Source organism: Halyomorpha halys, unplaced genomic scaffold, assembly GCF_000696795.3.
Source record: "Halyomorpha halys isolate HHAL.00 unplaced genomic scaffold, Hhal_1.1 Scaffold473.1, whole genome shotgun sequence".
NCBI classification, from domain to species: domain Eukaryota; kingdom Metazoa; phylum Arthropoda; class Insecta; order Hemiptera; family Pentatomidae; genus Halyomorpha; species Halyomorpha halys.
In genome coordinates, this window is record NW_027113075.1 from 715,428 (window position 1) to 729,146 (window position 13,719).

At 29.1% G+C, this 13,719-nt stretch overlaps 1 protein-coding gene across 7 annotated transcripts in view; it reads right to left on the bottom strand.

Moving 5' to 3' along the window:
• The window catches only part of Ndae1 (Na[+]-driven anion exchanger 1), a 178,264-nt gene that overhangs the window by 127,393 nt on the left and 37,152 nt on the right, over positions 1-13,719 (bottom strand). The window lies entirely within an intron of this gene.

The window sequence follows — 13,719 nt, forward strand, 5'->3', positions numbered from 1 at the left end:
TATATGCTAAACATTATGATTATTGTTTAAAAATGGTGGCCGATTATTATTATGTTATATACTATTTCTTGAACGAGTTGACCATTTTTGTTTCTTTTGTTGTTCGTCGTTTCTCGGCCACGGATGCCTGCATTTAAAATTCGGCAACTTTGTGCAATCTTATTAATAATTTTTTTAGCCTTAGTCGAGCGTGATTCTGACCAAATCACCTCCTTGCACAACCGTTGGTCTAGTAACAGTACCCCTGATCCTTTATGGGTTGTAATAAACAGGATATAAAAGTCATTTATTTATTCATGTATGTTAAAAATTTTTTAAAGAAATGTTGAAACTTTTATTAAAAATGTTGGGAAGATATTTATTGAAGAATTTAAATGTGATTCTTTATTTATCTTAAATTGATGTAATCAAAATATATTCAAACGTCATTAGCAGAACGCAAATATGCTATTATCGTTATTTTCTATCTTCAATACATAAGAAAATATCTCCTTGTGTAAAACCAGTGTCACTGATGATTACATTTACGATACAATACTATATATATCTATAGTATGCACATATATTTTTTTCATATTATATTGCTTTCCCTTTTCCGAAAAACAAAAATATATAAAGAATTCAATTTCTGTTCTCATAATGAGGTATGAACTTTGTATTTAATGAGCAAATATCAAAGATCCTAACTATTTGATGAGGCTTTAATAATAATAATTTATAAATTAGATTTCAGCCGATGGCTTATATTGGTGTTTGATTTATGATGGCCCTCGTTTAATGCAATATTCACTAAATTAGTTTGCTCAAGTAACATGCTGCAGTTAATTAAATATTGAACCTAGTCTTCTGCTGATTATTAGAAATTAACATTTAAACATAAAATATAAATTAATAGTTAATAGTTTAATAAAGCTTAAATTAAAAGTAAAATTTGATTGATCAAGTTTAAAAGAAGGTTTAAGCTATTAAGAATTAGGAAAAATAATTACTCTAAATATTAATCTAACTATTTAAAAGACTTAGGCTGCAGGAAATCTTAATATTTACTGCAACGTTAAAAAATAGCTGTTACAAAAATCAATGTCCAATTTCTAAATTCAGAAAAAGACATCTAAAAACTCAATGCTATACTTTTTAGAAACTAATGGACATATTATGTAGACTTTTAAAACACGTCATAGTTGCTGACTGAAGAGACTTAATAAAATTAACAAGCCTTTAAAATAAAATAAAAACAAAACCTTCAAAAATAAGCATTAGCTGTAGTTGATCTAAATCATAGACATATAATGAAATAGATAAGAAATATTGATTTATTAGTTATTTTGTTTTAATACGAAAAAATCAAATAAAAACCTATCAGTAGATTACATAAGGAAAAAAGGAATGAGCAACAATAAGTACAGTTCAATACTTACGAACTGTTCGTCTGAACCTGGACTAAAAGTATTTTAATTGTGATTTAAAAAAACAATATTTAAAATTCCAAGTATTTTCTAGTTTTAAAACACAATTTATTTTAATTACCAACTATTTAATTTGTTCTCAAAAGATTCAAATTTTTCAATAAAATATTAAAATTCTTTCTTTATTTTCAAATAGAAAAATACAAATACTTCGTATAATTTAGTAGATTTCGTAGCCATTTACTTAAAAATAAACCATAAAAAAGTTAGATATGTGAAAGAGGTAAAATGAGACTTCATTTGATCGAAATTATTAAGATTTTTTTTTTTTTGTGCCTGGCATATCTCGGCAATGAGAAAATATAAGGAATGTAAATATAATATAACATCATCTATTTATGTACATTAAATAAATGAGGAAAGTTAAAAGCAAAGAATTATCATTTTCAAGTTTAAGAGAAGGTATTTTACTTTTCTTTTTTTTTTTTATTGTTCTAATATGATCTAAATAGTTGATGGTTCTAAATAAAATGCATACAAACTTAATATCTTGTTGCTTCATATACATTTAAGTGAACATGTGGATTATATTAGAAATTTCCTGTTTTTTTGCGAACTCTCCTGATAAATAATAAAAGAAACAAATACACACATATTACAAGAATAAAGGAATATGTTTACTATTGAAATTTCCCTTGGATTAGTTCCTGGCATTATAAGGGGCGTTGTAGGATCCAATAAAGATGGTTTAAACAAGTGGCTAACGCCAGTGGATTTATGGAACAGGAAATTTCTTTGCATCATCTTGGCAGAGTTTTTTCACAACAGGACTAATAGTCATACAATTGTGACCGAGAATGTTTGTCATCTATTTACAAATAAGATAATTTTCTATGACAGAAATATTAAAATATAATAATTTACAATCTGCTCTTGAACATTTATTCAATGCTAAGTTGTTATAGAATCAACATTAAAAAATACTAAGAATGATTTTATAAAATTTTCCTATCAGTTCGAGGGCTCAAATACATTTAGGTAAAATAAAATAAATAAGAATTAATTATTTAGTAACTAAGGTGACGAAAAAATGTTTCTGACTGACGAAACCCATAAGTAAAACACATGTTAAAATATATATTTTATGTTGACTTTTTTCTTCATTCTCCATTACCATTGTTATATATTATTACTTCTAAGCTCATGGGCTTTCCAATGATATATAATATTTCTGTATCACCACTTTTATTTCCGGAAATGAATATTTATAACATACATTCTATATTATAAAAATAAAGAAAAATGTCTCTGAAGTTTAAAACTTTTATGTTGATTCATTTTGACGAAAAAAATTATCCCATTCAAGATGTAAGAATATAAGAGAAGGATTTGAGGAATTGATGGTACAGTTTGACTATTTTTGGCAATTTCACTATCAAGATATTTTAAAATATAATAAAGATAAACTGAAAACCAGATGGAAAATGCTTTCCTAGAGCTGTTCTATATGAACTGGGAGATATTGATATTCAGAGTTGGTCTCTATTTCCCATAACGGACGGAAACGTGGACTATTACCGACCCACATAGGGCTGCGGATGAAAGGACCACGATCGATACAAAATGAAGAGGTCAACAAAAAAATGGATACGAGACAGGATTAAAAATGAATACCGATGGCAGTTTTCAAAACGGGGGAAAGAGAATGCAAAAATGCGACTTTTAATTTGTATAATGTAAATGTATGTAAGAAAATGTTTCAGAATGAAATATTAGCTCTTTTATTATATATTATATAAGGGCTCATACTTCATAAGTCACATTCTCCACTTTTTTTAATTCTAGACCAATCATTGCTGTCCGTATTAAACGTGAAAGACAGAAATATAAAGATTGTATTCAATTTAAGATTTATTTAAGTATATTCAAATATTAGCTGCTCCAACACACTAGTTTGTTTCCTTACTTCCCAATAGTTTCTTTATAATCCTACCAAGAGTCTGAAAAGAAGATGTTCTCCAGCCTTCTAACCTAAAACTGCCATATAAGAGCTATTTAGACAATTAGTTTGTTCGCTGGCTACTGCCAAGTTTTACTAATCAGATAGCCTGTTTACGTCTGTATTTTGAAATAATTGTGATTTTAAATAACGAAATGTAAATTAAAAGGTTGGCTAGTAAATCGCTTGTAATATTCTCAAGCCTTGTTCCCAAGATTCAGGCCACAAGGCAAGACGAGCGTGTTCACAGACTTTTACACTGTTTTTGTTAGTCAAATTCCGACCTCAAGCCATTCGCATTGCTCACAACGGCTCGTGATTTTACAAATTTCGCAGCTACGTGCCACCTATAGTTAGATGTTCAAGATGTCATAGGATGTATTAATTGGTGGATGGGAACACTAAATAAAAGTTATGAAAGATAATTATCATTTTGGTTCAACCTCATACAGATCTAGAAACTCCATAATAATTGATGTGGTGATAATAAAGTCATTGAACTACTTCATACCTTTCAAGCACTGAAAACGTTCAAAAAACCAAATGACTGGAACAAACTATTACGAAACACGGCAGATCATGGTAACGGGTGCTGGAACCGTACAGATGTTTGTCTTCTGTCGAGTCCCAACCTCGTCGGAAGAGTTACCGACATTATATGGGAAAGACCGAGCCATCCTCAATAACCCGTCAGTACATGAGAACACAATTTTAAAAATATTATTAACTTAGATGTCGCATTGTATATGTATTTTTTAATTTAATTTATCATAAATTTCTATAAAATTAAGCGTTACATTTTCTTTAGAAATTTTTTTTTTAAATAGTATTCTTAAATAACTCATGTAATGCTTAACCGAGAAGATTCCAAATCCGGCTATCAAGCATCATTTTATTTATAAAAAATAGAAGTGATGGCTTTTTTAAAAATTTATATGGCCATATTACTGACAAATAATTAATTTCTAAGCTTATAATTTCAATCTAAGAAACGAAGAGAACTCATTGAGAAGCTTTCATACTTTAGAGCTAATATTAGGAGATAAAAGAATTTCCATTAAGTAAACAAAGAAGCCTATTAAGAAAATTGAATTAATAAATGTCGCCAGCCGAAGTAGGTCACGGAGAATATTTTTTTCTATAATGAAACCAATAATGATTAAAAAAAGTTCACCGTTGAATCTGTTTTCTGAGGTCCTGTTTTTAATTTATTTGATACCCTCTTCGTCAAACAAGCATTTCAAAATTATTTTTCTAAAATATACAACAAATTTTTTCTTATATCCGATAAAATATATTAGGTCACTAGAATCATACTATACTAAATCATAGAAGAAACTAGAGTTTATGAGAAAACTGCTAAGAGTGATATTTAATTTATTTAAAATAATCAATTCAAATAAATTAGAATAATAATTATTAAAACATTTTTAGAATGACTTTTCTATCAAAAGTCAACAAATCCACGTTTGTAAAATTATTTAGGAGTGTCTCATGTAGATAAGTCATTAATTTCTTTACACCATAAAAACTTGGAGTTTTAAATCGACTAAATAATTCTAGAAATAAAATTTTAATTTGTGAAAACAAAACATCTACTTATGAGAAGTGGATGTATCCCTGATTTGCTTCAATAGTGGTGGTAAATCTGACAAAACAAGTTTAATTTTGTTTTGAATCGGACGTATTCTAATGATAGTACCAAAGACTGGGATAATATTTCCTATTGTGGTCCCTCTGTAGACTATTGGAAAGCTGTTAGGGCAAGTAACACTCTATAATAGCGGTTTCTAAACTTTTCACCACGGCAATTGCTTTTTAGCAAAAAATAAAATGTTGAACCCTTTTTGTGGTAAAAAGAATTAGCGGCACTCTTGTCGAGCTTAAAAATACAAAAATAACTATATATTTGCTATTTTAATTCTAATTAATTAATTTAATTTTTTTTTTGTAATATTTTGATAACATACCCTTGCGGCACTCCTGGCATATACTTATAACCACTGCTCTATAATACACTGTACCCCTCTATGTTAAAATCAACAGAATAAGTCAAATACCAAAAAAAAAGTTGCTTTCATATGTGCCACCATTAAAGCAAAGCAGCGAGATTTTAATTTATTCTTATATGCCTATACCAAATGTTGTTTTCTCCCCCTCCCTGCCGAAGACCAATAGTTAGCTAAGATACTTCCATTTTATCAACTGACACAGTGAACTTCCAGAACGATTTTACTAAATAATCAAAATTATTTTTCACATTAACGAATTTTCAAGTTGTGTTTATTTAGGAATGCCCGTTATTAACTTAACGTTATAGTGGTCAATTTCCATCCAAAATCGAATAATTCTTTCATCATTTTTCGAAAAAAAGTACTCTTTATCCACATACGTAGAGATATTAGCCAATCATTATAATCATATGATAATAAGGTACTCAAGTGCTCCTGAAATGACTAGGCGAAAAGGAGTAAGCAAGGTATTCAGAACTCCTTTAGATAAATTGTAGAAAACCGATTTTTTTTTATAATTATACCATGTATGTGTAATATAAATATGTCCGATTACGGATTGATAAGTATGCTGTGTGAGATGGCAACCTAATGTATTTAGGATAGGATCTATCAGCATAGATGAATAAATAAAGTATTTCTCTCTCTTAGTTTCTGTTCCAAATTGTGTTCCAAACATCGAACCTGGACTTTTTTATAGTGCATTTTGCATATCAAATGAAGCCATCGTATCGTATGTTTGCTTGAAACCTTTCAAGATCCGAGGTTTGTAAGGGTTCAATAAAGTGCTGATATTGTTATGTAAGCTTTGTTATAGTTGGATTTAGTGCCCTTAGGTATCCCAAATGGAGGATGATTCGCTGATTATCTTTCTGGTTACTGACTCCTTCAGTAAGAAGACTGTTTCAGTAGGTTTGAAATATATCGCATAAATGCACTCGGATGTAGTGGACTCCATGGAAGTACTACACTTAATCAGTGGAATACTTATTTATAAAGTTTAAAAAAAAGATTATTGACTTAACCCAATTTTAATATCTACGAAAAGGTTTAGAAATGGAACATCAAATTCAAAACTAATAAGGACTTTTTGAAAAGCCATATTCTTGACTAGTTAGTCCTTTCCTGTCCCGCGTATATTTTCATATAAAATTACTTATGTTCGTTGATATATTAATATTAATATACAATGTTGTAACAATAATAACATATAATGTTATCAATGGAAGTTATTTGTAAGGCTTTTAAAATAACTTTTTTTTTCTTTTGCTTATTTTATGGACCTATAAAACCCTACCACAGCTGATTTTGAGCTTTTTTATTCTTTATAGTTTCGTCTTCCAATCGATGTGTTCTAATTCGGGCACCATTTTCGAAATTTCATCTGTACGATAGCTGAATAAAGTGTTGTACTGGAGCACAAAAACGGCTGTACCTATGTATACCTCCTCTTTTCGCTTAAATATTATTGTAGCTTCCTGCAACAAAATATAAACTATATTATCATTCATGGTATTTCAACTTTTTCCTTCGCTCCTCCTTTTTTTCCGCTCTTTTAAAACATTAACGAAACAATTAAATCTATTCAAATTTATTTTCCAAACATTATTGACCTTAGTGAGGGAACTCTGCTGCTCCCAACATTTTTTACTGTATATTATTATTTTTATAATTATTATATGTTGTCATTATAAATTAAAAATCCTTGTTATACTAAGTTCTATAACAGAGAAACATACTGAACGTAGAATCGCGTGTGACATACTTGGCTTCCATGACAGTGGGTGACATGTTGGCGAATATATTAAATAAAACAGGTTAATCCAAATGATAATAAAATGAAATTTATACCAAGTCATGTCTACTATAATTCCCACTTCCACCAATCTGTACTAAACCTACGAATGATTTTAGACCATCTAAACTTCACGCAATATTACAAACCACATTTATCTGAACAAATCAGAACCGGAGATTATATTACGTTAGATTATATTATTATATTTTAGAGATTATATTTTATATTACGTTTTGTTAAACGTTTGAGAAGTTTTTTATTTATGTGAAACTTTTTTCCCTTTATAAAGCCATAAAATCTAAAAGAAATTTATACGAGTTGGAAGTGCCGAAATTCAACTATTCAACATTCCTTGATGCCGTTTTTCGATTTCAGGGGCTTTTTAAATATTTTGCTCTATCTCAAAGTCTCTCCTTCCCGTTTTAAGCTACTATTTCGAAAGTGATATAGGGCCCTCGCTCTCCGGGGGTTTAGCGGGGCGGGTCAGGCGGGGAAGGATTGCCTTTATTTTTGTGTTATGATCTACTCTTGAGAGATTGTGACATGTCGATCATCGACCAACCTACTCGCTGAAATTGTCCGTTCTAAAAGTCAGATAAGTAAGGCTACCATGGAGGGCGGGAGTGGCGGGTTTGATGCCGTTTTTCGATTTCATAAGTTAGATTTGGACAAAAATGTGAGGGGTTATGAATTTATTTCGTGAAAAAGAGACATTGGTAGAAACAAAAAAATTTATATTTTTTAATTGTATATGAAAATTCGTATTTGAGGGTTTCAAAAGATACTAAAAATTAATGTGGCTTGATTTTTTGTAAAAATAAATTTTTGCAGTCTACTTTATTGAAAGCTACTTTTGGTTATTAGAGTTTTTTATACATCTAAACTAATTTAATATGATTAAAAACTGTTTGGTTTCATTCAGTATGAAAAAGTATAAGCTATAAAGTATCTCCGAAAAAGTTTCATTGAAATCAGTGATCCCACGTGCCTAGACCCTCGTTGTTAGATAGCTCTGACGTAAGATTCTAATATTTTATTGCCTAATTGGATCCTTGAATTCTGTAACAATCTTCAACCTTACTTCCTTGCTTTAGGAGCTTTCATAGTACAAGAACATTCCATAGCATATCCAACGATGCTAATTATAATTTAAATCCTTATGGACCGTTGAGTTTTCGTAACTCTTGTTCCAAAATGCTTGTTTACAACATAGAACTTAATAATAAAATAATTAAATATTTTTATATGTTTTTTAAATATTTTTTTATATTTATATAATACATATTCAATCAGTATTTGTTTACTTCAAAATCCTTTGAAGTTTTTGAACATAGTATTTAGCTATTCATTTGCACAAATATGCCCTCAATGAAAGTGGCCATGCTACTTAAAATTTTTTTCACTTACATCTTGGTAAGAAACGAGTTAAAAATCGATTGGTAGTAACATCGTAATACAGGAAGAGGACTAAATGATCATTACTGGTTCAAAACTGGAATATTTGACAAGGGTTAAAATTAGGGGAAAATATACACTTTCCAAAAATTAACAACAAAAAAAAATAATCAATCATAAAAGTTCAGTAATAAAAAATTACACAGAGCATGAAAGAAAAAATATAAGATGTTTATTGTGCATAAATAATTTAATAAAATTTTCAAGCTCTATGTTTATTCCAGTATCTTTATTAATTTCGCTCATTTTTATATGCTGGAGTGATGGTATAGATTATGTAAATCATTTGTAATTAAAATGTTGATTTTTAAGGTGTTTGGTCCACTTCTTGAGAACCTGACAGTATAGTTAAGTTTCACCGCAAAATAAAAACATTTCTGTCATAAATCTGGTTTCTTATTTCAGGCAATTTTTTTTGTTGATTTAAGAAAATTAAATCTCAATTTTTTTAGTTAATAATGATTGGATTAGTATTTGAAATGAATAAGATGAGTAATTTTCGAATAAACAAACGAAAAGTTTTGCATTAGTGCCATAATGTTACTATTAAAAAAAGTTAAATTCGCCAGTTCAGGAGTAGGCAAACTGCGGGTCGCGCATCACGTGGCTCTTTGAGGATATTAGTGTTCCTCTTTGATAATATTTTTTGTTATAATTTTAATATATTGCGTTTTCTTTTAGAAGAAGCTATTTCTGTTAGAACAAAAACTAATTCTAGAGGGCGGGACCAGGGTGGCAAACTGCAGGAGGCAACCGGACGGATGCAGTGGACAAGGTGGAGCCCCATCAGTAAGGCGCACAACGCGCTAGGCTGCACCACAGTTAAAATTGTTCCCAACAATTATAAGGAACCCTCCTAAGATTATTTTTGTAGTAATAATTTTTAAAAAAAATAAATAAAAATTGTTTATTTTTGGTAGCAGTGGCATGCACAAATTTCAGGGCACTACACCACTGCTGCCGCACTCCGTATGCCAGAAATTACAAAGGAGGAGGATTAAAAAAAAAAAAAGATAATGTCCATTACCAGGCATTGACTTCGTTTGATAATTATCTTTGTGATAATTAATTTTCAATAAAATTTGACTATTAATACATTACTGAGATAGTGTAGATGTGGACCCACCAACATCACTTTTGAACACAACATCCCAGCAATAGCCTAAATTACTTTTCATTCATTATTTCATTTCTGGATTTTTTTTCTTATATGTATGTATATTCAATAGTTAACTTTGCAAAATCAATGTTTATATTCGGGCTACTTTATTTTTCTTTGTGACCCTTTTCTAAAAACTTGTTTTGTTTTTTTTGGATTCGACAAATATTTTCTATTGAGATTAAAAACATTGACAATTTGACGGAATGGTCATTTCTTACCAGGAAAAGTAAACAAATTAAGATTTCATCTATTCAGAATAGAAATAAAACCTTAAGAAATACAATTGTTAGACATGGCTTATAATGTTAGTAGAAATCATAGTTTATATGTTTTACTTTTCTTTCAAATAAGATAAGCTAAATTAGTAAGTATGCTAGCAGAACACATTTTATTAAAGGTAGTCGAAAATATCACCAGTGCCTGGATTAACTTAGCGGAATCATGCAATAAGCTGAAACATTTGTCTTCGTTGGAAATGTATGGCTGAAGAAACATTTTCTAAAATGAACATTACTTAAAATTAACTGAGAAATAATATAACCGTTGAGAATTGAATCCTACAAAACCTCCTAAGGAAACATAAGGAAAGTTTTTTCATTTATTACATGTTTACTATATACACATAAATGATATGGGCATATATGTAAATAATAATGAATTTATCTATAATATTTATCATTCAATAAATTGTATTAAAAAGTAATTTATCAAAATATAACTAGCGTTTAAATAAAATTTTCTTGAGGTATTTAATCGTGAAATTCAGTTAGGTCATTTAATTTGATATACAGTTTTAGAGCAGTACGTACATTGTTCACGATTGTTGTCAAACGCTGAAATGAAATTCCGGAAAAAGGCAGATTGTCAGAGATTACAAATTAGTTGATGAATTATAAGATTTTAGTTACTGAATTTTTTATATAATTATTTTTGACTAACTTTCCGAGAGTTTAAAATTGCAGTGCCATAAACACCCTTTCATAAATAAATAAATATATAAATATAAAAGCTATGCGGCGTATCAGAATAAATAATTGAAATTTGATTATATCCAGTCAGATTTACTTAACAGGTGTCATGAAAAAATTGATATTTCATTTGATAGAATACATATATTGCTTATTATGACTTTATTATATAATTTAAGCTCTTGAGTTTTCTTTCAGGTGTAAGTACTCGGTCCACATTCTGGAAGTAGGTAAACAAATGTCTGACGTCAAATGAAAGAAACTAGGAAATAACATTTCACTCAAGTTATTTCAAATTAAATTATGCAAGCAATATCAATTAACAGACCTGGGAGACTATGACTATTATTATTATTATGAAACCTGCAGACTAGGATGGGAATTAAAAGATTAATTGTATTCGCTCGTCTGGGGGTTGAGTTAAAGAGGTTAAGTAGTTTTCCTCTAAAACATTCTAAATTGCTTTTCCTTTGTACATGGCCATTAAATGTCAACATCTTTTAGGACGCCATGAGGCACTTTGCAAATGGTGCTGCATGAGTGTTTTCCTGCTCATCTTCTTCTCCAATAGCTTTTCCAATTTAATAATACTGAGCTTGTTTAATTTAGAAAATTACGTATGTCGTAATTGGTTCTGCTCATTCTCAAGAAACTTGAGAACACAATTACTGTACTTTACAGTAAATTTCTTGTATAGAAACTTAAAAGTCGAGGTTTTAATTTTTCTTGTACTCAAAATTGAAGATAAATGTATTTTTTTAAATAGCTTCAACAGGTTTCTTCAAATTTCTTGTCTATTTACTGTAAAAACAGCAAACTTCGAATATCAGAAGCAAAGAGCCAATTGAATCAGTTAATCATTCACATAGAAAATTCAGTAGAATGACTGACGTTATATAATATAATTCTATATTTGAAGGGAATGAACACTTTTTATAGGCTGTAACAAAGTAAATTATAAAAAACAATTTTGACAGTCACAATGATTATATTAGAGGAGCTTGATAACACTCCTTTTCTGGGATAAAGGAAAAATAGCTCTAAAAAGAAATCATTTATGAGCACTGATTCGCTTAATTCTTTGTTGGCCTATTTTCACCCTTTCCATTGGCACAATGTCGTCGATATCGTCTCTCTTCCTGAGAAGGATAGAATTCAGCAGCTGGATATAGGCTCTCTTTAAAGTTATTTATCAGACCCTCGCCATGATATACGACCTAATAAACAAAAACACCATGTTAAAATTACAATACAAAAAGTCCAATCATGCTATGTTATGATGATTACAGGTACATCATCACGTAACCCAACGTGATGTTTTTTGATTTTTTTTTTCATTGTTATATGTTCTTTAAAAAATAAATAGTAAGGAACATTGATGTGTACATTCGCCTTCGTTCTTGTGTTTTCATTGCATCCACAAGAAATATATATAATAGGCTGTGTTAAAGCTCAAAGGTAGGTTCATCTTTTTTTTCATTTCAAGTACTTTTTAACTATAATTTTATTTATTTTTTTTGTGAATATACCTTATTTTTATAATGAATCTATCTTTAAGCCTTAACAAGCTGTAAAAAACAAAACAAAAAGTTAATAAATAATTAAATATAAAATATAATACTACTAATTGCTAATAATAATGTGTATATGTGGTAAGAAAACTTCTTTGTTTCATTCTAAGAAGGTTGTGAAGAAATGTTTAAGGAGTAAGGCTAAGGTAAATTAGATTGCAGCACTGAGTTTATTATATAAGGGCAGGATCAATTTCTGCCTAGTTCTGTAATATCAGAGATATATAGGTCATATTATTTCTGATACTTCACAGCATCACAAGATAAGTGCATTAAGGTTTATATAAGGAAGGACTAGAATGTTTCCACGGTTTTATGTTTCGACTCCATTATTTAGTTTAATTAAGCGTGACATTATTAGTAAATATCAGATATCCTAGAGAGGACAGGATATCCTTAAAACTTGTAAATTTTATAGTACTTGAATAAATATAGATGCAGAGTTAATCTTGGCTTTATATTTATTTTTAATAGAGCAGTAACTTAAATGTGGTGGATTAATTATATCAAAACATTTCAGTCACATTTACGCTTTATTTATTTTTTAAATTTATTTATTTTTTCAATATGAAACATTCACTACTCTTGTTTTTGTTTAGTATATCTTAAACATTGCACAAAATGTTAATTGTAGCAACAAACGAAGAATTAGGTCTTGGAACAGCACTCTAGTAATCAAAACCTGTAAAGATTTGTTGTACACTACACAATCATATTTAGGGAAACAAAATGTGTATAATAATTAATCGTTTTTTAAGACAAAATTATTTTTACATAGTTGAAAGAAGTCTTTTTAATTAAAAAAAAAATTTTGTGTACAAATAAAAGCTGAATTTCTTCACGAACTCAGATAAACACAGAACACTTTCTTGAAACTAAATATCTTTTATTTTCACTACATTCATAAGAGATTTTTTTGATTTGCAATATAGAGAGAAATGTTTTATTTACCCATGCTGTGCAAATATTGAATTGCTACAATATACAGCATATCAATCAATCTATGATCGGACATACATATATACAATACATATATTCACATGATATAACAACAATTTTTTTCTCTATCTTTTCCTTTTACAATAAATACTCTTCAATACACCAAATACAGATGTTTTAATTGTTTTTTCCTATTTAACAATTTCATTCCATTTAACAATTTTATTTAATTTAATTGACAATTATCATTCCCTATTTCCTCCCCTCTCCAGTGATCTGCTACCAACGTTCGATCCGTTAAACAAATTATATGAATTTAACATTAGATAGCAATGTAAAATCATTCCGAAGACATAATAGTTCCAGCAGTAAATCAGTTTACAAAGAAAATAAATAACTTTAAAGAACT